Raw genomic sequence first — 25,811 nt, 5'->3', positions numbered from 1 at the left:
CCAGTAATTCAGTAGCCAATTAGTTAGACGGCGGCGGGAGAGTCGGCGAAGATGTCTATCTGGTCTCGTACGAGGCGGCTGCGCCAGCGAGCTGTTGCAGCTTCCTGCACCATTGCACCTACACGACGATACCGCGTACTTACACACATACTTGTACGAGCGGAGAAGCGCAACACGGGCAGAAGGAACACCATGGAGCATTGGTGAGGGGTCTTCGCGAGAGACAAGCGTGTACCTCCTGGAAACCGATTCAGCGGTGATTTCTGTTCTCCTCCAACTAAGCCCGATCCCGAAGATATATTGGCCGTAGTGAAACGCAAAATCTTTCGGGTCGTTGCACGAACTGCAGACGAGTTGAAAACTTTTCGATGAAGCCACGTAGTTCGTTTCTTCCATAGCTTTTCCACCATGTTACACAAATATGTAATAATCCTTTATAGTCGGCGAAAATTCGTATTATTAGCTTTCCTCTTTAGGAAACTCAACCGATTCTTTTAAATAAAATCATATATGTACAATAGTAGCTAATTCAAAAGTTTTATCATTGCTAAATGACATTGTTCCATAGGGAAAAAACACTTCCCTTCCTTAACACGAGCAATTTGCTTTTTTTTGTTGACGATAATTTTCAACAAACTATCTTTCGTACCTATAATGTTGTTTACAAACTAAACGTTTGAAAAGCGTTGGAAAATTATTTGCCTTTGTTAGATGAAGGCGAAGAATCATCCGCCAAAGGCATGACAAATAATTTTTGGACACCCTGTACAACATCGCTGTACACGAAGCATGGTAACAATGAAAATTGTTAAAATTCTGTTTAATGTTTAAATTTGTTGAAAATTTAATGTTTCGTTTTGCGTTAAGAAACTATTAATTAAACGCGATCAGTCTTTCAAAAATAGTCGAGCACCGGTATGCTTAAGTAAGCTATTTCCGAGGAATATTTGTAGATCGAGAAACGATTCGTTAATTCGCCGAAAGTCCGGTTAGTCGATTATTCGTGAAGCAATTGACAGCATTTTATCAAAAGTGGCAAAATAAATCAACGAAAGATTTTCGAAATGGCCGCTCGGTTTGCCAAAGACGATGAAATCGATCTTTCCACGCGGCGGGTACCATTTAATGTTTCAGCGAAAGATACCGCAACGTCAAGTTACGAGGAATCGGCGATAAGTCTTCGAGTCGATACGGGGCACTGGTCTTTCCGAATTTAAGAAAGTGGATTTCAATTAGCTCGAAGACTTTGGAGGCGGCCGGCAGCCGATAAAATAACGAGGAGCCAAGCCCTTACACGAACACGTCCGAGAGAGGTAAACCCACACTTTCTTGGCTCGGGTGAATTATGCTCTCTCTGGACCGTAACTTACCCACACGGAGTTAATGCGTGCTTGTGCAATCTTGCCTGCCACGGTCCAGCCTACCTGGGCTAATGAGTAGGTGTTTGTTGGACATTCTGACACGTTTTACGACTCACCAGATTACTTCCCTCCTTCCCGTGGCCGATAGATAGAGCCGCCGGCTGTTGCGAGTGTGCCGCCAACAAAGATTGGAATAGGACACTTGATTTACTACGAACAAGCCGTACGATTTCATTCGAGGATACGCCCGGTATCGCCAGCTCGTTACTCTTTCGATCTTGTCAAGCCGAATCGGCTCGTCGATCTGCCGAAGGATTAAAAATTACGATTGATGCTGATTTAGTACCCCGATGCCTTCTGCATCGCGACTCACGAAAATCCCTATCGTATATATTTCCTATCGACAATACCGTCGCATTGATCTTTCTTTACGCATGCTCCGACGCGACTATCCCCGGAATGATGCATCTTATTTATCCGTTCGAATTTATATATATATATTTACCGGAATATGTTGAACACCGACCAACGAGATGTTACAAATAAGATTCTATCAATTTTTTTCGAGCTTCCATGCTTCTATCTACGAAATCTTTTCATCGTAACTACACATACTTGTAATCGCGACTACATAGTTGTAAAGGTATGTAATCGCAAATATTCCTACCACAATCATACGCGTACATTTGTTCAGCTCTATGATCGCAATTAAACAATTTTCGTCTAGGTCGTTTACGCGTATCGTGATTCAGTTTGTTCAGTTCGTACGAAGGAACATAGCCGGAAATAAAGTCGGATAACTTGGTTGTACTTGAGTCAGGCAAAGAACGGGACATCGTACTGTCCGAGTGCCGACAAAAAGCTCACGTTGCCGTCCAGCCGGGTTATCTGATTTTTGGAACTCATCTAAATAATTCTAAATAGCCGAGCGCATCGTTCTTTTAGTATTTTCTTGTTATCAAGATGCTCGCTACGATTCCTCGAAGGAAGGTCGGCGCGTTAACGTCGGATGCGCTATTTCGGTTCGCGCCGCATCCGCTCGTAAAAGTCGCCCAAGGCGTGGGCATCCATCCTAATTAACAACCATGGAACCAGGTACGGGACCATCTGATACCACGCCGAGAGTATAATCCGCTCGTTACCAACACGAAACCCACACGAACAAGCACTCTTTACCGCAGTAAACCGTCTCTTCGGCTTCTCTTGCTGTTCGAATGCGATAGGCTTGGCGCCTTAGGCGGAGCCAGCAGCGAACGCGAATAGGCTCGCTGGAAACAAGATTTAGAATTCCGGAAATATGTCCTCTTTAATTCCTATCGATCATATCATCGGCTGTGCAAAATTTTCCTTAAAAAGACCAAAATTCCGACTCTATTCCCTTTGTAACTTATTTTGGATTTGTCGACAAAATAAAATTTTCTACTTGGAAAATATTTCTTTTATAAAAAGTGTTAGTATTCTCTGATTATAAGTAGGTGTCAACGTAAATTAAAATTGTAGAGTTTTGGTTTTGAACTTTGAAATTCTAAACTACGATGTATGTATGTATATATGTCTTTCAGAAATAACAAATTTCGATATTTGTACAGAGTCATGTTCAATAAACGGAAATTTGAGCCGGTTAGATCAAGGATTACAAATTATGTAGATAAACTAATAAATATGAGGTAAGTACCATACTTTTTCATTACCAAACCGGGATATATAAAAAAAGGACAGAACAAAAATTGTGCGATAGAGTCTTTTTACTACAGTAATTAAAAATATAGCAACTATTTATTTGAGAGTTAAATCATCTTTTTCTGCAAACACAACTTTCGTGTGAAATCTGTCATTGTTCTTAATTTGTTCATAGAGTTCTGTATACTTTGCAGCTGTATTTGGTTTGTAAAATAATATAGCACCGAGATTGCTTTCTAGCATATACGATTGCGCTCTGCCGATCGTGTGTTATACTATTTATCACTGAACAAAGTCTTTCAATTGAAGCTAATGTAATAGGTAAAGAATAAAGTCAATAATTTTCTGCAAATTGTACAAGTGAAATATTTTGTCGGAGAAATCTTAAAATAATTCAACTCTCTTTTCTTCGTTCGTGGCATTTTTCATTTTCTCATTGTCACTCATAAAATTTCTTAACAAGCACTACTTCCTTAAAAAGACTGTCAGAGTTTATTATCGAATTACTATATTTGGAATTTCCGCAAATTTTTCAACTGCAGCCAAATTTATTTTATTACATGTCAGGATGTGTGATTCAATTTTAACAGAATTATCTTCTCAAAGTCTTAGAATAAAATTCACAAACTTATTGATCTTATACTAGTCTTCCCTATTTTTAATATTGTGTCGTTAAATAAGCTTAGCTGATCAAACACAAATTATAAATGAAGTTTCCCGGAAGAATCCTCAAACAAAATTTTTAATTAAAAATGGGAGATTTTCTTGGGAAGCAAAATAGCTTTCTAATCCATCAATTATTCTTGGAATTTCAAAACATTTTTATATTCAACGTCCATAAAATCGCAAAGTTATGTAACACGTACTATATAAATATAAAAGAACTTGTAAACTTTTATAAAAATACTTTTATATATGGTAATTAAATATAAACTATACGTTAATAAATACATCCACAGTATTTTGAATACAGTTATGTACGATATACGTATAATTGAATCATGTTTTAACTGTATTTCGTTCACGTACACAATTCCTTCAATCGAAAAAATACATTCTTGGGTTTTCCTTTCACACTTTTAAAATTGGTAACACAATCGTTCTTACAGAAATCCGTTGTTTTCTTAGCAACTTTATGTTCATTAATGATCTCATAAATACTTTTATTTAATAATTCTAATGTCCCTTCTGCGACGGATGTAAAGTCGAGCTATTTTTACTATTTTTCTTCTTCCGCAAAAAATAGCGCCCTAGTACGAAAGTATTTTTATACTGGCTTTTGTTGGAGGCATTCATTGTAGGTAATGTACACGAAATTAAATTTATTCAATTCTTCTTCAAGTTGTTTTTTTTCTATCGTAATAATGTTTACTACGCATAATTGCTTCGTATTCTGTTCTCGCCAACGCGTTTTTAGGCCCAGAAAAAGGTTAATATTATCTCACAAGTATAATCTGACGTAGACGTAAATTATAAATTTCCGTAAGATATGCAGATATCGTTTTTCTTTTCACAACAATAGCAAGATCTGTTTTTATCACATTTTCAAAAAATATTCAAGATAGAACGCTGCAACTTCTAGTACTGATTATACATACATGCTTTGTAGTTTCTAGTTCTACTAGAACATTCATCATAATCTACTGAAAGCTCTGACCTGCACTGAATATGCAGGTACTACACAGATTATCGCCTCTTTTTTTTAACCGATATTCATTTTTCAATTCATTTGAAAACGTACGCTTTTGTTCAGGTATTTTTAGCTATATAAAGAGTTTAATAAAAATATTAAATTAAGAAAAACGTTTGAAGCCTTGGGCCACTTTTCGAACTGCTAACTTTACGGCACTAATATGCATATATGTACACCTAGTAATATAAAATGACCGATATAAAATGTAGAACAAAGGCATGACAAATACGCCACACACGATACGTATAATAGTCCACAGTCCGTAGGTTCTCATTCTGTCGTTTACCTCTTACGTCTTAGGCTTCAATCCGGCAATGTTAGTGCGAATGCAATTGTTTTGCACATCCATTTTTATAGGCCGCAATTTGCAGATTATACGTGTAAATAATAGTCAGCTGCCACGGTATTTATTTCTTTATGGGATACGTGAATGGTTAATTAAAGACCTGAATGTTAGATATGAAAATATCAGAAAGACATATTTTTTCTTTCCATTCATTCAAGTTCGCGTGAATTCTATTTTCGCACTTATATCACATGAGAATACAGATATAACGTCCCATTTAAAAAATGAAAGGTGTTCTTCAAATAGACTTGAAAATTTTGAATGAAAAATGTTTCATTTAAATCGTCCTAATTTACGTAAAAAGCAATTAAAGAAACGTGCTTACATCTTTTTCGTATCATCTACCGTTTGGTAGTTATTTCAAACGGCAGAAATTTATAGACACCCTGTATATGTACCATCATGTACAATTTATATACCAAGCAAGCTGTATTTAATGAAAATATATATTACTCGGAACTTATACAGCATATTATAAACGTATTCCATCGTAATAAAGTCTTTGACTGTAACCTCGGGTTCGGCCAATTACGAAATTGAGGCCGGGAGTTGTCCAACTTGTTGCATTATAGGATTGTTATCCATCTAACTGTGGACTCTTTTATATATGTACGTACATATATATCTTACAGGTAATAATTGAAGAATATCATAAGGAATCGACTCTTCATTCTCTAACTTTGTATAAATTTAAAAAGCATCATTTTACAAAAATGTTCTTTTCTTCATAGTTTATCAATATTTGTGATAATAAACTCTCTCATTGAATATTAAACCAACAAATAAATATCTCTTTTACTTTCTTATATCTAATAAACACTGCAGTAGAGTCTTGGTTGTCCCTGTTCAGTCGAATTTTCAAGGTACATTGATCTTTATTGTAACCTCATTTCTTTCGAAATTTTAACACGAAGAGTACAAAAGTGTAAGCAGTCAGGTATTGTGACAGCAGTTAATCAAACATTTAATCGACTAAATAGTTAATTGAACTTAAATACATGTATAATATTACGTTATCGAAATGTTTTTTATGGTTTTATTACACGATTTATGAACACTAATCGACCTTTTTGTATTATCTGAATTTTTCATTATCTTCATCCTCTTACGTCAAAAAAGGAAAAATTACTCAATAAAAAGAAAATAAATTTACTATTTGCCAAAGTGATCAACGAAAACGCGATCAATATATTAAAAAATAGTAGGTAGTATTATAATGAAATGAGACTTTACACACGCATTATATGTATGTTTTGATAATGTGCGGCGTGTGTTACAATTTAATTGAACAAATATTTAATTTGTCAAAATTACCATTATTTTACTTACAATTACATGCCACATTACTCAGAATAGGAAACGGTTTTTGCCTTGTTTTTATTTTTCTTTCAAAAGTTTAGTATCATTTATCATAAAAATAAGCTATTATTAATGACTTTAAGCAAGTCAGATAGATAAAATTTAAGATATAAATAGATTTTACGCAATTGAAATAGTTCGAAATCGACACATTTGATTTATTTAATGAGATATCTTTGAAAAATATGTAAAATCGATAAGTACGTATTTCTATTATTACGTATCTAATATTTCTGCGTAATGATCCGTAGTACAATACGTATAAAGAATAAATGATAGATATTCTCCGTCTAAGAATATTATTATACGTTTATTTTCTACTGTTTTGTAAATATTGTTTTATATTATTTGATCGAATGGATTGCATGGAATATGGATTGCATTATTATTAACTAACAGACAAAACTGTCGATTTTAACATGTACGTCGCACGAATACCTAATACATACATGTATGTATCTGACAGGAACATATCGGAAGGAGAAATTGAATTGGCAATAAGACCAATAGATCGCCGTGAAATTGTGCTGTGCGTATTGTGTCACGATTCATCCTTCTTGCGTTACACGTCTGTATTGTCAGCAAATGAATCACGCCCAATCGCTTTCAAACGTGTACCGCCTACCTATTCTTTGACGCAAGCGTGCATTATCAAATTGACGTGGACGCGAGAAAACAGGAAGGCGATCCAGCTCAGCCTACGCCATTAAGCCTGTCGTATTGCAATAAATTTGGGTACTCGTGTCCCGCTCGAGCTTCTACAGCACGAGTCGTCCGGTCGATCAGTGTCGAGAAAGTGTGGCTTAATAGCGTGCCTGCGACGCGGTATTCCCCGACGTTCTGAACCGCTTTGCTTAATTCGTTGATTTACTTAGGACGTCGGTTACTAAGTGCTTCGCTACATTTCGTAGCGACACCAACGAAAATTCCTAGAATCGTGCCAATTCGGTCGCGATTCCTATTCAATAAACGCACGGTATTTTCGCCCGAGCTCGCCGAAACGGGTTGCCTCGAAACTCTTACTTTTTGTGGTTGAAGGTTTCGCGTTGCAATTTGTGAAAGATATTCTTACCGATTAATAAAGATAAGCGAGTACGGAAATGGGGATGCAACGCGACGTGACGTTTGAATTTCGATGGATAGAAAGCAGCGGTGGCAGAAGTCCTTTCTTCGCGTCGAAGGAGACGAAAGCAACCTGACAGGGAGGAGAAGGAATCGGTAAAACAAGCGGTAGGTCTGGGACGCGGGTTACGAAGTTGGTCGCATCGTAATAAATTCGAACGGTAGCGTCCCGGCGATTCCAAGTCGACGTGATCGAGCGCACGAAAATAAAGTAAAACACAACGGTGCTAAGTCGGTTATAAACAAAGATACAAACTACTGTGGCTCGCGGGACCGCGACTCACGCATGGCTGCCGGCGATAGAAGCAGCCAGTTCCGCTTTATGATCCCATAAATATCTCAATAGGATCTTAAATTACCTCCCCGACCGGAGTCTGCGACTCCCTCAACCGCTCGCTGGCTGCTGTTCCGCCACTGCCGTTGGCTGCCGGTGCCACTGCCACTGCCGCCTCTGGATATACATTTACCCGGCCGAGTTTTCGGTGGAGACGTTACTGTTATTTATGGCCTCGTTTATCAAGGTGGCACCCCTTTCCCCTATCGTTGCTTCGATGCAGACTATCCGCCACTGCGAAGCCAATCCCGAGATATATCGCTTCGATACCAATCCGGATCTCTGGAGTGAAACAGAGTTTCGAAGAGGCAACCAACTTCGTCTCTCTGATCCCTTCTTTCAACTTTTCGCCCGAGGGCGCACCCCGAAACTTCTTTCGGTGATAAATGCTCGTGAAGAATCGCGGTCGAACGATAGCGGCAATTAGTGGTACCTCGTTTGTCTCCTTGTCTGCCTCGTGCTTGACGAGCTTGTGGCTTCGGTCTCTCATTGCTCGCAATCCATTTCCATCTCTACTGCAAACCTACTCCTCCTTCCTCGAACCAATACGCTTTGACCGCGTATTTCCTTCTTAATCGTGCAAACAAGATATTACATTTCGTTGTTGCATGGATAGCCGAATGTATCATTTATCTTTTTACTTCAGAAACGAAGCTAATCGCGTCTTTTAAGGACTCGCATTCGTTCGACGAGATTACTTAATAAACGATTGACATATAGATGGTCGTGTAGAAGAAGCAATTTTCTAACGGCTTCGAAAGATGTCACGTGTGCAAGAACTAGTGGAATCTTTTACGAAAGTTGAGTGTTACATCTGGCTAACACGCGTCCGATCTCATAGCATATCCGCATTAACCTTTCATAGTGTTCACGTACCAGCGAAAAAGGATCGTAGTTTTAGGTTTCCTTGTCAGAAGACAAATAGCAGCAGTCGACAGGGAGCGCAGCCCACTTTGTCCCCGACAGCGTGGCGAATAAACGCCCGATCACTTTACGAGCTAGACGGGGTAAGAGTAGAGCGGATAGTGCGAACGCGAACAGCAGAAAACCGACAGGACAGACAGAGAGAAAACCTACCCTTTCTCAATTCGTACGTATCCACCTACACCCTCGAGGCCAACGATCCATTCCAGCCCCGCCAACACTATCCAACCCCTGATCCGAACCAGGAGTGTGAGAAAGGACTTCGGGGATCTCGGCCTGGCAAAACCGCAGTGTTGATGTGAAACCTGATAATCCCGAACTTCGCCACTCTACCTGATTAATTTCTGTTTCAAAGGCCATAAGATTTATAGAGAATTGACATTTTCATACTCGTCGCAATATCAGCTTCTTTGTCTATCTTTCATGCGGATGATCTGCTTGAAACTTTAGTTTTCTTCATAGTTTACTTAACTTCACAGGATCGAGAAAATGTTAAGAGCCGCGAAAAATCTTTTGAACAAAAACATCTATAAATAATTTTATCGTAATATCGTAATAGATTTTTATTTAATGTGTGAAGAAAGCTTTACTAATAGAATGTGTATATATAGATAATATCGCAGGTATATTTTAAACTTGAAAATATTTTCAATTTACAAGGCACATCGTTTAAGAAAAAGAATTATTTGAACGAAACAGCATATAGAACGTATTACTGTTCTTAGAAGTTTTTTGAAAACAGTTTAATGACTGTTTTCATACAAACACCGCTGACTTTGTTTTAATATTATTCGCGACTTTTATTGCGACAAGCAAAATGTCATTTTACCATTAAAAATTGAAAATGATATTAAAATTTCAACAAATAAAACTGGTGGTATACAAAATTAAATAGAACCTCCCTTGTATAGCACTTAATTTCGGTATCCGAAACAATTTTCGCTAAATTATGTAACAAAGAGATTGTTAACTTCGAACACGTTTATTTTCATCGTTTACGGAAAAGATACCTGTGACACTTTGAGTCTTTATAACAATATGTACAATAATAAATATTTATTATTGTACATATATATATATATAATAATTATTATTATGATCTAGAATAAGTGTGATTCCTTTTCTTTAATCACTTGGTAACAGGAAAAATTTGTTATTAAGGATCTCCTTTATCAAAGAGAAATACCAGATTAAACTGCTCTTCTCTCGTATCTTAGACTTAGTCGCGCTTGTGCCAACGCTTCTTTCCCCTCAACCACTTGATAAGAAATTAATAATAATTACAATTAATTCTTGTTACTGCGTTACTTTCTAAGCGAAGTAACGCTTTTAACACGATCCATTCATGTTTTTCATCTTTAATTATTACACAAAAATAGTTTTATTGCAAATCGTTAAAATTGATTTGGCAATCCTGTACACGTAATTATATTCATTTAAATTATATTTATATAACGTTAGTGACGTATGTTCTTGTAGTTGGTAAGAAAGAGGTTCCAAGAAAAAGGGTGTCGCGAGACCGTTGCAAGGTAAAAACGGTGTATCCCCACGGAGACAGCGACGATGATGGGTTACAGCTTCAAAGCGACGAATCGTTTCAGTGCTAACGTAAACTGTCCTACGACGGAATAATGGAAAGCCGGAGAAAAGACAACTGAGCAAGCATTGCTGGCGGTTGGCGGACAAAGATAAATAAATAAAGGAAACGGCGTTTGCGCGCAAAGGGAAGCGAAATCCCTGTCTTTAGCCCGGTGCAGGACTTGGTGTCTCGTAGTTGGATTGGGAGCTAATAGTGGTTGCGGTAAACAAGCCGCTTCTGCCACGGAAACATCGTGTGCTTCGCAGACTTTCCTCTTATCTTCCCATTCTTTCTTCTCGCTTTTATCCTTCTTCCCCATCTTCCGCTTGCCACCATTTCATTCTTCCTGCCTCTTTCCTTCTTTTCGTTCATCTCTTTATCGCTATTCCTCCTCCTTCTTCCTCGCGATCATTTCCGTTTCTCGATTACTTTTGTCCTCCTTTAAGGTGAATAAAACCGCGCGATTCATTTAATAATACGATTCATCTTAATCGTTAAAAACTTATATCGGCTTTTAGGAAGTCGAAATAAAACGAATCACAAGATACGACTTAGGAAGCATAAATGAATCGCACAAAAAGATTTACCAATCCATTTCGACCGTGGTATCGAAGAAAAAATATTTAATACTTAATATCAGTACTTAATCGCTTATAATGCACAATTGCTTGTATGGATTACTCATTCCTGTATTTCCTTTGTACTCATTTATATACTGTCATTTGTATGTCTCATTTGTATTGTATGTATACTCATTTCTATACTTCCTTTGGTAATTTTCTACATTGACAAAATATCATAGAAGCGATATTATTTATGCAGAAAATGTTTGATAATAGCTATATTAACAATAGAACCTTATAGAACAAATAATAGTTAGACGAATTATATGAATGGGAATTTTACAAAAAAATTATATAAAATACCAAATTCTTAATGCTATTTATTTATTAACATAAATAAATAAATAATTAACAACAAACGGATCAGGCTGAACAATGCGTGTCACGCATACATGCCAATGACAGAAACTATTGACTTTATCGTGGAATTATATTAAAATTAAGAGTATCGGAAATGAATGACAGTAAAATTATCGCTATATATCGCGTGTTTCGGAATGGGACGCTTGGGGTAGCCGGGTCAACAGCAGTGAACATTTTGGTTGCCTATACAAGGATTAATGAGATATTGTTAATGAAAATGTCACTTTGAAAACTATTAATCGTATAGGCATGATTCTCTTCATTTAATAAAAAACATTCGAAAATAATTTATTTAAATGTGAAAGACTTTTTGCTATAATAAATTTTTTTATAAATAAATCGTTTGAACACATTTCCATACGATGAACTTATATTCTATCTATCAGTGATTCTTTAGTGTAACATTCATTGTATATGTAATACAGCAAATTATCGTAAAACAATAAATCCTTTGACACGCAATACATACATATTTTCATGTTCGTGTTCTGTTTCCTTTTGTTTCCCATATATACATTGCTTACATTAACTGTGTCAGTTGGATCATTGAACTATAATTGCAACTAAATAAGAGGCAAATCATTTATGAGACAGCTCGTAAATTACAAGTCACAGAAGATAACTGATATGAATATATATATTCTCAGTTACATTACTCAAATGTATTATACACAAATCATCACGGAAGCGCCAGTTATAATTCGTCACAAATGCTTCATTCATCGAATTTGAAGTTGTAAAGATATTCGTCTGAGCGTCATCTAGAACATCGTGAAGTAAACGATACACAGTATCATAAAAAAATTCAATGTGCTTTGACTTTCCATCGGAAAAATTTTGTAGAATCTCTTCATATTGCAATTTATAACCGACTGAAAACTGGTTAGCTTTCGCTCGAAACATTTTTTTCACATTATAAGACGTTCTTGAAAAATCGTGACGATGGTTATGAGGTACGTTCTATGTAATGGTATGACTGAATCCTTTAATACTTTTTTATTCAATTTTGAAAACTTAAAATATTACGACCAAAAATGTTTTTCTCGTTAAAAGATTTGCGAACTATACTCGTTGTTTCCTCACAAGTATTAACTGACAATTATGTATGTAACCATGGAAAATATTAAAATTAAAATACAAAAAACTTAACAACTTATCGCTATTCTGGCACATGTAATAAATTTACCTTATACATATTGAATTGCGACAACGAATAATGAAAAAATATCATAATTCTATTTGTACAAAGAATATTTGCACTATGTAATATATTAATATATCATATACGTGTCTAAAAAGATGTATGTCAAAAAGTATTTTATACATAAAAATAGCAATAAATCAAAATTTATTAGAAATTGATGTAGATATACTCAAATCCCGAAATGTAAATAATAAGCAGAAAATATTACGATGATTATCGTAATTCAATTTATAATAATAATAATAATAATAATAATAATTCAATTCATCTTCTTAACTCACCTTTTATGAAGACAGTTCATTTTATAGGAATACCTCTGCAATACTTCTTCGAAAAGGTTACTTATAATCATATGTTAATGTCGCTATGTACCGATGGAAAAGCGAAATGCATTAACTGTTGAAAGAAGCATAGTGGATGGTATAAAGATTGTGCGAAGCACATTACCGTTTATTACGTGCTAATGAGTGTGCATAATTTTACAAAGACGTATTCTACCAGAGTGCTCTTAGATTGCTTTGCCAAGCTGCGCAGTGCACATCAGTGACGTTTACTTTGATAGATACTTAATAATGCGTAAAATTCAAGAATACAAGGTTCTACTAACCGTTTTCTTTATTATAGATAACAGGGGCATACTGATTTTACAGCACGTTTACGCTCAAGCTTAACGATTGATAAACTTCTTCTCGATTATTTATTTTATAATCAACGGTTTTTTCCAAGTTACATGATTTGTATACCATATACTCTACTATACAGCTAATAAAGTAGATTTTTCAGCGGTAGAACTTGGTCGACTTTCTTTTCTCGCGGAAAATTACATTCTCTGTAAGCTTCAATAAACGTAAGCCATTAATTTTAATAAAGAAGTCTCGAACGCGTTATTATGGAACCATTGGAAGGATCATTAATGGAAATACGTTTTACGATTCCGAGAAAAAGATAATCAAGATATAAAAAGGTATGGTTGTGGAATTTAGTAAAAAATTCACCTTGCAATTCACCTTCATCGTCTTAATTTCTTAACGCTACCATGTGTTGGAGAAACGATATTGTGTATTTTGTTCTATATTTGTGTATATATTGTGTATTATATATTTCATATGAGAATTAGAAATCGTACCTCTATATACGTATATTTTTATTACAGACGATGTATAAAAGAGATCTGATATACATCGTTTTTTCGTGTTTCACGAAATTACCGATTTATACGAATTACATGAATTAAAATGTTGATAAAAGGGCACCCAGCCCTATTGATTTCGACCTTGACACAGAGTCCAACGTGATTCCTTATGTAAAAAATAAGAGAAGTAGAACAAAATTTGTTGACTCTCGACTTAGTTTTTGAGAAAACTGAATTTGAAAATGCGTGGGTCTCCACGACGTTGTTATGGTAAAGTCACGATACAAGCAACGTATAATGCGTATCTTGTTTATAAAGAACGCTCTATACGGCATTAAAAAGTTACTGAGCTGAGGGAGAAACACGAAGGAAATTTCGTAAATGAAAACAATTTTATTTTATCATGTACCAAATTGTTGAAACTGTCCTCATTGTCGGGTGTATAGCTGTGTCCTCCTAATTACCGCACCATGAACCCTTGCCAACGTATCTCGGCTTTTCAACTCTTCAAATGCATGATTAATTACTCGTGTTAACTGGTCCCGACTTTCTATATCTACACTATACACTTTTTCTTTAATGTGTCAAATAAAACAAATAAAAATCCAAGGGTCTTAGATCCGGGAACCTCGAAGACCAGTAGATCGTTCCTTCACGGCTTATCCAATAACGATAATCATCGTTTACAAATTTTCTTGCTTCATTGGCAAAGTATGGTATAGCGCTATTATGCTAGAAGATCAGTCGTCGTATACCATAAGGCACATCGTCCAACAATGTCGATAAGTACTCACAAAGAAAATTTAAATAAGTCTATCCCGTTAGAGTATCCGGCAAAATGTACGGTCCGATTATGTAATTACCAACTATTGCAGCCCATACGTTAACGGTATACCTTTTCTGGAAACGGGCCTCTCGCGTTGCATAAGAATTTGTGGAGGACCATAGATGTGTATTATGGATATTAAAAGCACCATATCTGCAGAATTGTACCTCATCTGCCCATAAAATGTGCGACGCAGATTGTGGATTACTATTATGTTGTTCAAATAACCAATGTGAAAATACCACTCGTGTGGTACGTAATCACAGTTTGATAATGCACGTGCTCGTGTTACATGATGCGGGTACACTCTATTATCGCGTAATATGCGACGGATGGTCCTCTCACTGACACCATAATTACGAGACAGTGATGTCACGCTAATTACAGGACTGTTGTCAAAAATCAAAACATTGTCTTCGATAAGCGCTCGCTGTTGCATACGACCGCAATCTGGACGCCACGGTACGAAAGATTCATGTTCTAAAAGATTTCGATGTACTCTTACAATAGTTCTTCTATCCGGAACACGCCGATTAGGATATCGCTCTCTGTAGTACCGAACAGTAGCTGATAAATTATTCTTACAGGCTCCCAAAGTCCAGATCATATCGACGTAATCTCTGTTCGTGTAACTCATCGGTGTGTGTTTGAACGAAAACCGAGCGCTCAGCATCGTAGAGCATTCTTTCTAAACACGATATTTGTTATATATCGCTCGGCGGCATAACTATGGCATAACAGCGTGAGGACGCTGCGGGCTTTTCAACTGCTTTTTCTCGAAAACTAAGCCGACAATCAAAAAAATTTATTCTATATTTTTTTTCCATATTTTTGCACAAGGAATTGTGTCATATCCGCTTTTACGTGTTATTCCATCGGATCCTGTATATTATATTATCAAGGATACTCTCACGGGCAACCTCCAACAAGCTCGTCGGTCGCTATCCCTTAGAAAGTTATTAAGAAAGATATATTAATACTGCTATGTACATCGCATTTTACCTATACGTAAATATATGTGACTACGAACATGGACACAGTCGACACGATAGTCGCGTTTATCTCCCGGTTTTTATTTGAAAGAAACGCCGCACGTGTTGCTCACTCACTCCGGTCACTCGTAAAAATCTAGTTCAACCCAATACCAATTCCACGTGCGAGCAAAGAGGGTCCGATTTTCGACTAAAAATCTATTTTCCTTAAAAATTCCTTGCTCGCTTGTTTCGCTCACGTGTGGCATTGGTACTCAGTTAGATTAACTTTTTACGAATCAATAGAGTAAACGATAAATGCGTGCTGTATTTCTTTTACCATACATAAATATCATACATACCATACACTCTCTTTCACAAATTTTTTTTTTTTTTTTTTTTTTTTTTTTTTTTTTGCCAATAACTTGTGAGGTAATAACGAACGACGGCGAAAACCTTTTCAGTCAGAGGTTACTGAGGAGAGTGTCCTTGACAGCATATGTCATTGGGACTGGGTCTCTTTCTTCGTCAATATTTAACGAATGACTAAGCTGCTGTTCCGATATATTCTGACCGCATAAATAATTTCATCTTCGAAATTGTTAATAGCATAAACATTATGCTATTTTTTCTATTTTGATTCCTATAATGTTTATCAAATACGATACATCTGTTTGCCGTCGTTACTATAAGTAAATTTCATTGTTAAAAAATTAAGTGACACGTACCGTAAAGAGAGAGTAGCAAAATTTGAGAATCAGAGAAAAAATGTCAGGGGTTTGAGGCGAGCGGTAAATGGAGTCGAATCTCGTTCGCCATTCGTGTGTTTTACGATGAACAAGTTTGGGAACTTTGATGATGGATGACGTGTTCGAATGTGATTATTTGAGTTTAGATACGAGCTCGATATTTGCTATGATATTTACAGTCGCGTGCAATGCGATTGTTTTTGATCACTAACATCTTTCAACATTTTTATGAAAGCATAGATAGACATTTGACAGGTTCCCTTGTCCTCGCGTATAAAGATGATAAAAGTCTTTTTTCGTTTAAATGGATTTCCAGCTGTTGTCGTATATGTAGATTCTGAAAGTTTCATCGAAATCGATCAACGTTGTTACGAGCTATAAACAGTTTTTCACGACTTTCTGCTTATAATAGTACTAAATCTAAATATTCCTACGTCTCCCGATGCCTGTCGCCTGTTTTTGCGTCAACCGATCTTTCTAAAATTTTCAGCGTGTATATACATTACTATCATAAATCTACAAAACGTATCGTTTAAATTTTCATTGCAAGCTCGGATAAAAAAGTTGAAAGAAGCGACCTTTATCATCTTCTTCGCGATTCCGACAATTGCAACTTTTTCAAAGAAACATATTTTTACGCGTCATCTAGTAAATTAATCCTTGTAACTTCTCAAAAAAGCTCATATCGTTTAGTCCAATTTTTAAAAAGTCGTTCTGTTTTAGGTATACACTGTACACATATGGCATCTCAGTATCATTCAATAACGAAAAGAAGAAGATTTACTAGAGAAATATGTTTAAATAATGATTTTTTTTAATAAAGCGTGATATAATAAAATCTGTATCATTATATAGGAAATATAAAGATTAAATTAAAATTTAAAAACAATTTTATCTATTGTCGCAATATTATTTTTTAACTAACTCATTATTAAACATAAAGAATCTCTTTCAAGTAGCGAATTAGTCACTCGTATATTATTTATATTCCTCGTAGTTTATATTTATAGTTTCGTAGTTTATAAATACGTAACAATTTCTAAATCCAATAAATAAGATGTTTATGTATCTTCTATGGAACGCGCAACTTGATATACCTAACGCAAAATAAAAAGAAACAGTTCTTAAGGAAGTTCAAACAAACGTGGCATGTCGATGTTTCCAGACATTATCGAGATTGAGAGTGCCAACGGCAGAGGTCGTCGGGTTGGAGGGCGAGAACTGAGTGATTTAGTGGGGTGGCTACTCGACGACTGACCGAGATAACCTGCCTGTCCACGGAACAACCCCATTTGTCCAATGTCTTCCGCTACAAAACTGCTCGCCGCCCTCCAGGCTCGCGTCCTTTTGAATAATGATCGTGCTTTGTCAACTAACGGTGCACTGATAATGCCGGATATGTTGAATGTGCCAGAAGAAAATGTCGGTTGGACTCTTTGCGTTGCTTGATAACGTTCAGCGGATGTCGCGCCACTGATACCGTTTGTGACAGAACGATCGACTCTTCTATTTCCCTTTAACGAATTCTTACGAATGTCATCGAAATTTCAGACTTTTTCAATCGCAATCCTTTCATTTCTCATCCATTTCACCTTTGAGCTTCCTTTTATAAACGACTTGATCAAATTTTTACTTTTGAAGCTTGAGAGTTTTTAATTGCTTTACATCTTTAAATAGTGTTATACGATGGAATAAGTCAAACGTCTCAGATTTTTGAAAAGTAACAAGTATGTTGCACTACTTTACTACGAACTACGTGAGCAATAAAGATGTCGTCATACGTAGATATATTTTCTGAAAGAAGAACATACATGTTATCTATTAATATAATCTTATTGTCTAAACTTTCTCAGCAGATTTTTACAAGACCTTTTAGTATTTTATATTAGGTAGTAATGTAAACTTTAATTATATTATACAAAATTTACTATTTCTTTTTGTAATTATTTGTCTTCTACATATTTATGTAATTTAAATGAATAAAAAATTAAACTTATATGTACATCTATCGTAGTTTAATTTCACCTTTAAATTTATATTATTTACATTTATATACTATGCATGCTGTTATATTCTATACTGTTTATATGCTATTATATATTATGATCTACATATATTTACATTATTTATACTATTTATTTATATTGAATGTATAAAATAGATAGATAAATGTATAAAATTTTATCTTTTAAGAGACAAAGTTTATACTATTACAATTTGTATCAATCTTACATAATCTTTCTTTACGCAAATACCTACGTCATTCGCGCTCATAAAACGATATGTAAATAAAATTTTTATCGATGTCATTTATTAAATTTTCCGTTTAATTTAAGATAGTGTTACGCCTTAAATCTTTCATACATATGATTCATCCAGTTTTCTATATCGTATTGACAAACTAAAAATATCTAGTAACTGTCAGTTAACGTTATCGAAATCATACGATAAATCTACAAATATTATGTGTCAAGATTTCACAATATTTACTTAAGTCTAATTGTATCTAGACATGGAAAATTGACATTTTGTTATCTGTCGATCAACTTATTATTTCACTGACTTATTTTAACTTTTAAAGCAAAGTATACGATACTTCTGGCCAATTATGCTATAATCAAGAAGATTTATGCATATGACGAATCGTTTTTGAGAAACTCAAGTTCGAAAATTTGTCGAGTAAACATGAATTGGTTAATTTGTGACTGTACAGAATTATAAAATCAACAGCAGATTATTTTACACGAAAAAATAAGTCTAAAGTAAAGAATACCATCTTTTCAAGTAATGCCTCGTATTCGAGAAAAATCGCGTTTGGAAAGTCGAGTATGCGCCAATTTATAACGAAACGCGTCCAAATTCTATTTTTCCGAAAACGGATAATTTTACATCGCATCTTTATTTAATGAATAAAAACGCAAAAATCAAAACGCAGGGAATTTTTCACCGCCAATAAATCTTTCGTTTCATAATATATATATAAAAAAATAAATCTTGTCGTTTTATCGAAAATGGAAACGAAAGTGCGAAATGGAAGAAAACGATCGATCGGAGATTAGAGGAAAAGCGTAAGTGCGGTCGAAGGTTAGTGGAAAATTTCCTGTCCGATTCGGGCTACGTCGCGTCTCGGATACAAAAAGAGTCATCGATCGATATTTGCTCGCTATTCGTGCACATCGATCACATGTTCGAGATTCGAGACGCGGCGGTCTCGAGCGGCTGTCTCCACTCGACTCGAAGTAGCCCAGCGTCAATTCCGTCGAAAAACACGAGTCTTCCGTAACAACGTAACGACCCACGACAAGATCGGAACATCAAAACGCGAGGCGAACATTATCGTAGAAAGCACGGATCGAGCATAGAACACAAGTCATCGAATAAATATACTACTTATCGCGACGATTTTCAAGAGGAAATATATCGCGCATAGCAGAAGAATGAGATAGTTCGGGCACGAAGAAAGGAAAGGCTGAAGCGTATGCACAGGAGGAGCGTGAAAGTTAAAGGCAAAGGCAAAGGTAAAGGCAAAGGCAAAGGCAAAGGCAAAACCAAAGGCAAAGGCAAAGGCAGAGGCAGAGGCAGAGGCAGAGGCAGAGGCAGAGGCAGAGGCAGAAGCAAAGGCAAAGGCAAAGGCAGAGGCAGAGGCAGAGGCAGAGGCAAAGGTAAAGGCAAAGGCAAAGGCAAAGGTAGAGGCGAAGCGAGCAAGCTGGAAGGACGAGATCCAGTCTCGGTGAAGAGAAGAAACGAGAGCAAAAGAGAAAGAAAATCCAAGCAGACGAGCGAGGTGGGCCGTGGATTTATATCCCGGTCAACCACTTTGAGCCATCAGCGGCTCGTTTGAAGTTCAGCCGCGGCCGCGCAGACGTTATAAAGACAAACTATGCCTACGGCACCGTCATGCCCCACCACTTCATACCATAATTCTTCGGACCGATCCCTGAAACGGCCACTCGATCTCCACGAGAGACGTACTGCCCTCCCTTTAGCTTTCGGTACTCGCGCGGCAACGTGCACACGTATATACATAGGCTCGTTCAAACGTGTACGTACAGGATAGCAGACTCGGCCCGTCGCGTCGCGTCGGCCCCATCGGGTCCTCTTCGACCCTCTTCGACGCTCGCTCGCATCTCGCTCGCTCTCTCGTTTGCCGCTTCTCGACTCGTTTCCTTTACGGTTAGTGCCCGAGGGTAATAAAGATGGTTCTGCTTATGTACAACCGGCAACTGGAGGCGGAGCCAGGCTGCCCTCTGTGGGCAGGACTAACGCAAATGACTCTTCCATGCAAGATGGCGTAGGCATACGGCGCGGCGCGCCACGCCACGCCATGCCACGCCACGCCGCGCCGCGCACTCTTCCGATCCGACCCGTTCTGCCCGCAAGCTGCTTTTATATTTAGCATGCAATGTGCAGCCTGCGCGCCCAATGCACCGCAATCTTACGCTCTACACTCCACTCTGCATTCTACTCCGCTCCGCGCCGCTTCATACGCTTTGCTACGCTTCGCTCCGGACTATCTCTCGATGACCTTCGCTTCTCTCTGGTCTCTTCGTTTTGACGAGACGTTTCTTAACAGTCTTCCGCTCAGCTCTCACTGGCTCCACCATTCACCGATAAGCTAATTAACTTGCTGGCGTGTGCGCGGCCTACGAATAAAACTACTACTATATCGTTTTTGCTATACTTCGTTAGTGGAATCACGGTATTGGCATCCTTTTATCTTCGATCGATTTTTTTATTTCTTCTACTTTTGTAAAATTCTCTACGAATGCTATCGAAGTAGCGAAAGATGACTACGTAGGTATCTAAACGCCATCAAATAATACTTATTTATCACTGCTGACAAAGAGTCGAATGCACATTTATTATCGCGCATTTGTTTCCATGACGTCGTTATGCCATCGCATAAAGTAAAGAAGGAATACTCACCTATACGGAGCAGATACCTACTAGAAAATTGTATTAAACGAAAACGATGGCAGGTTAAACCTTTCGTATAATAATTTCGAACGCGATAAAATTAGCAAAATCTTTTATCCATTAAAAACAACGTAGATTGTTCGAAATAATCGAGAAGGAATTGAACGTTAAAGAAAAATCAAAATAACGTTAATGAGTAATTATTCGAAAATTATCATTGTATTTACCTTGTATCACGTTCGAAAATTCACAATTTACATTGTATCACGTTCGAAAATTTCTTCCTTTTTTTTTTTTTTTAAATCGAGTACCTACCTACATTACGTTTCTGCGTTTTCGAAGAAGCAGTTAAGAAAGATTTTAGGGGAGGGGAAATAAGTATATACCTACATGGAAAAATGTCAGGCTATTTTTCTAAATAAGTGATCGTTTAAACGATCAAGGAAATAGGAAATGTGCTCGATAAAACGGGTGACAAGAGTTACAGGTTTTCCAAAGAAACGAAAGAACACCGATATCTAAAGCGAAACGCTAACGATTCTGTATACGTGGACAAACCAGACACGACAGTCGTTCTCGCTTCGAGGAAGTATTTCGCGTCGCGAAGAAGCCAACTGACGTTTTTCTGAGCGATCTCTGATATTCGAACGACCCAGGAACTCGCATTCCAGGTGCGGGACAAGCATGTCTCGAATCGCTCGATGCGATTTTTCGTTGGCGGGAAGAACATCGCCTCCCGAGAGACGGAAAGAGTCGATCGAGTCTCGCTCGAAGAAGTTTCCAGCTGCTAATGACGTTAAGGGATACGTGTCCCTTCCATCGAAATTCCCGTAAATCTTGCTAACCGTATAACCATTCCGTCGATTCATTGATTCCAGTAAGGAAAAGACAAGTTACTGAATAGGGGAACTGTGATTGCTTTACAAAGGAAACGGCCGCGTTGTACTACGATTATCTTATAAGATTTATCGAAGTGGTTCAAATTACTACGACAAGCTTTTTTACAGGAAACGCTACGCTGTCGTTACTGCCATAAAAAGATATAATTTTAGCCAATCGATGTAGCATGGCTAACCGTACTTTTATTCCATAAATATTCCGCAATTAAACATGCTAGCAGATATTCCCATTACATAAATTTCACACGTTTATTTTCTTTAATTTAAACTAGAGGAATCTATTTACATTTCTATTTATAAAATATTTTTTATTTTTTTTTTTTTTTAACTCCGGATTAGATACCTCCAAAGCATAGAAACGTACCACTCTGTGAAATCAATATGATTACGCGTAAATTTTATCTAAACAAGCCTATATTCAACTGCATTAATTATTTATTTTTTAACTTGCTAATTATTGCACAACGACAATGGAAACCTTTATACATCATTGCATTATTTTCATTTATAATTCCGGCACAATTAATGGTTATTTTTAGAAAATATTGCGTTATTTTTTGACTGGTAGTATCTAATTTGTGAGACGAAAATTCGTTGGATTCTGGTATCAGTATCAAAATCTTGTTATCTAATCTTAATAAGAAATCAGCACGTAAAGCGATTACATACATCGTACAATGTAGATATGTACTACCGATCGATTATTTACTTCAATTTCAATTATTCGATTCTAATCGTCGCATCGTACAGCTTGAAAAAGATGTTTGCGTTTCGTCGTGATCGTGTTTTGGTCACGGTCTCGACTAGATTCTAAAGCGAATGGTTTCTCGCTGTACTCGTACGTCTGTACCGGCTAGTCAGCTATTCTTGCTTTCCACCATGCCCATTGTATCAACGTTGTACCGCAGTCTGGAAAGTAAGAACGAGAGAAAGAGACGCATGGCGCAGCGTAGGAAGGCCAAGACAGTTTTATAGAGACGAATTCTCGTCGTAAAAACGTCAGGGCCACCTCCGCAACTCCTGCCTGTCTTCACGAAAGCATTACGAGAGTCGGAGGATTCACAAGTTACCCTGTTACCCTCCCTCCGCGCGTTTTACCGCGAGAGACAGACGACTCTCTTGCTTCCAGTCGCTGAGAGTCCGAAGGAAGTGCTGGCTAATTTGAAAAATATTAAATTGCCCTACGTAGATGGCATTTTGCACGGTACAAATGGATAAGAGAGGTTAAAATATAGTTTTCTATATACCTAATATAATAACGAATGGATATATTTTGTTTTCGCTTCTGCGTTTTATGATATACTTACCTATCGAACGCTAACTAATCGCTGGATCATTCGGAAGATCGGATGGAAGATTTAGTTGATAAACGATAGAGCAACCGGCAAAAAGACGATGAACATTTATATCGATTCGAAATATATATAAGTACTTACAAGCCTACAAATACAAGTTACCGCGAATCAACGGCGTATTTATCGCTTGTACAATTAAAATAACTACGGACGTATAGTAAGCGTAATAAATTATCGAAGCGAGATCCCGATGTATAATGACCAGACGAGGATCATTTTTCATGCGAGCCGTTGATTGGGTATGCACGTGCTATAGAGAAACATTTATCACGCGTGCATTAAACATAATTTAGCGCGAGATTTCGTGTTACGACGATACGGGTACCGGTAACTCCGTGAAGAAAAAGCTTGACGAAAAACGGTCGGCACAGCGCGGCATCCACCTACATTAGTTGAAATCGTCTCGTTATAAAATGCGAGAACAGCAGAGGTACGGAGAGACGAAGACGAAGAATAAACAAGAGAGAACGATATGAGGGGTTTGGGGATGTGCGACAAAAATCGTGAAGAAGCATCACTGTTAAATGTTAACAACTGGAGAATTCCAAAGGAGACGCGGCCCTTTGATACGCTGGTGGTGGGAAGGAAAGGCGGGGGTCCGAGCCAGGTTTAAGACACATGCCTGCTGCCTGCTTGCTAAGTAGCGGCTTCTGCCGGCGCGTCTACGCGTCTTCGGCCTCTGAGCGCTTCGTCTCTCGTCTCTCACATTGCCGAAGACGACGAAGACAACGACAACGACGACGACGACGACTGATGTCGGTTCGCTTTGCCGTGGGCCACGGCTCTTCGTCTACGTCTCGCGACGATTGATGGCCCTCGTGCTACGTGCTTCGTTCTCTCTTCTTCTCTCGTTTCCTCCCTCTTCTTTTCTCCTCTCTTCACCACTCCCGTCTTGTCGTCCCATCTCTTCTCTTCTCTTCCATTCCTTTCCTTTCCTTTTCCTTCTTTTCGAACCTGCCAGCCGGAACCGCAGTCATTCGAACATCTTACATTTATGGAATATCTTGAAATCTCCGTTTCACCAGGCTCAACGGTCAGCAATCAACCGATTGTTTCCGCTGCTTCTTCGCGATCCAATGCCAAAAGCCTTTATCTCAGGAAACATCTGACTTTTCGCTCGAATACTATGCTTCAAGCTTATCGTTCCACCGATAACAAGGGTTATGTATATATGTAAATATTTTTAAATTTTCTGTATTTCCACTTGTCCAAAATAACGTAGTTTCTATCTTGATCTTTTATGTTTAACATTTTTTGTATTTAGAATTCTTTGAACAATGACGGAGATCGCACTCTTTCTCCAAATCTTCCAATGTAATCGGGTCGCTTAATATTTTCGGAAAATATTTTTTACATCATTGCGTTAAGCAATCGTTAAAACTAAAATCGAACAAGCAAACTAAAAACTAAGGATACTTTTTCTATTGTACAGGAAATTTTAGGGTTCTACTAACACGGTATAAGTTCATCTGAATTCTGAACGCGTGGCCGAGGAGAAATTAGATGAATGCGCCAAATGAAGTAAAATATTTATGAATTGTGGAGAACTTTGTAGAAATGCGATGAATGTTCGAAAGCAAAAGAGATATCGAAAGGGGCATAGGACATCGAATATTCAACTACGTAACAAGTTTTACTTGCAGATTATTGTTTAATTTTCTTAAGTTACGTTAGCCAGCTACGGAGATAACAAGTTCACTTGATGAATCAACCGCTTTCTTAAAAGTGTAACTTAGCTAAAAACTGTATGACGTGATTTATGAGTACAACGCTCGATGGATAGTTGGAAATTAATGTAGAAGTGCTTATAACCATCAATTACGCAGGAGAAGCATTTCACGATTGCGGTTTCACATTCAGGCAAAAGTTACTAATCCAAATTATTTCAAAGTATAATAATTTAAAAGTTACGGCTGTCTAATAATATTATTTCCTTTTAAATAAAATTCAAGATACTAGAACTGGTCATTAGTATTAAAAGTACGTACATATGTACATATAAAATGACAGAGTATCGATATACAGACAAATAAAATAAAAGAGATTATTAATACAAATTGATGATAATAAAAGTTACATAAAAACATTTTAAATGTATTAAAAATATACAATCGTATTTAAAATAAAAAATTAAACATTTTTATTCGAATTATCAGTACTTAATGGAGCGTTTTTCATACACGTATCTAAATACGTGTATGAAATCTAAATTTACATGTGGAATTTTAGTTTATTCTGTATTTAGCCCGATGGTAGTTCCCGAACGGTATTTAGACTGATAAATTCCCTACGATACGACGTTGACACGATCTATTCTTCAAGAAAATTCCTGCAAATCGTTTACTGTTTACGCTCTTTTCTAATATAGGACAAC

At 37.0% G+C, this 25,811-nt stretch overlaps 1 long non-coding RNA gene across 1 annotated transcript; it reads right to left on the bottom strand.

Annotated features, from left to right (window-relative positions):
* Positions 1-9,896: 9,896 nt before the first annotated feature.
* Positions 9,897-21,081, bottom strand: LOC132904904 (uncharacterized). The gene is made up of 3 exons (XR_009657694.1): positions 20,317-21,081; positions 10,145-10,837; positions 9,897-10,111 (listed from the first exon to the last, which is right to left on the bottom strand). It is a non-coding gene; the product is annotated as an uncharacterized LOC132904904 (long non-coding RNA).
* Positions 21,082-25,811: the final 4,730 nt, after the last annotated feature.

Source organism: Bombus pascuorum, chromosome 3 (genome assembly GCF_905332965.1).
Source record: "Bombus pascuorum chromosome 3, iyBomPasc1.1, whole genome shotgun sequence".
NCBI classification, from domain to species: Eukaryota; Metazoa; Arthropoda; class Insecta; order Hymenoptera; family Apidae; genus Bombus; species Bombus pascuorum.
The sequence above is the reverse complement of the archived record's forward strand: the minus strand, read 5'-3'. Positions and strand labels throughout refer to the sequence as shown.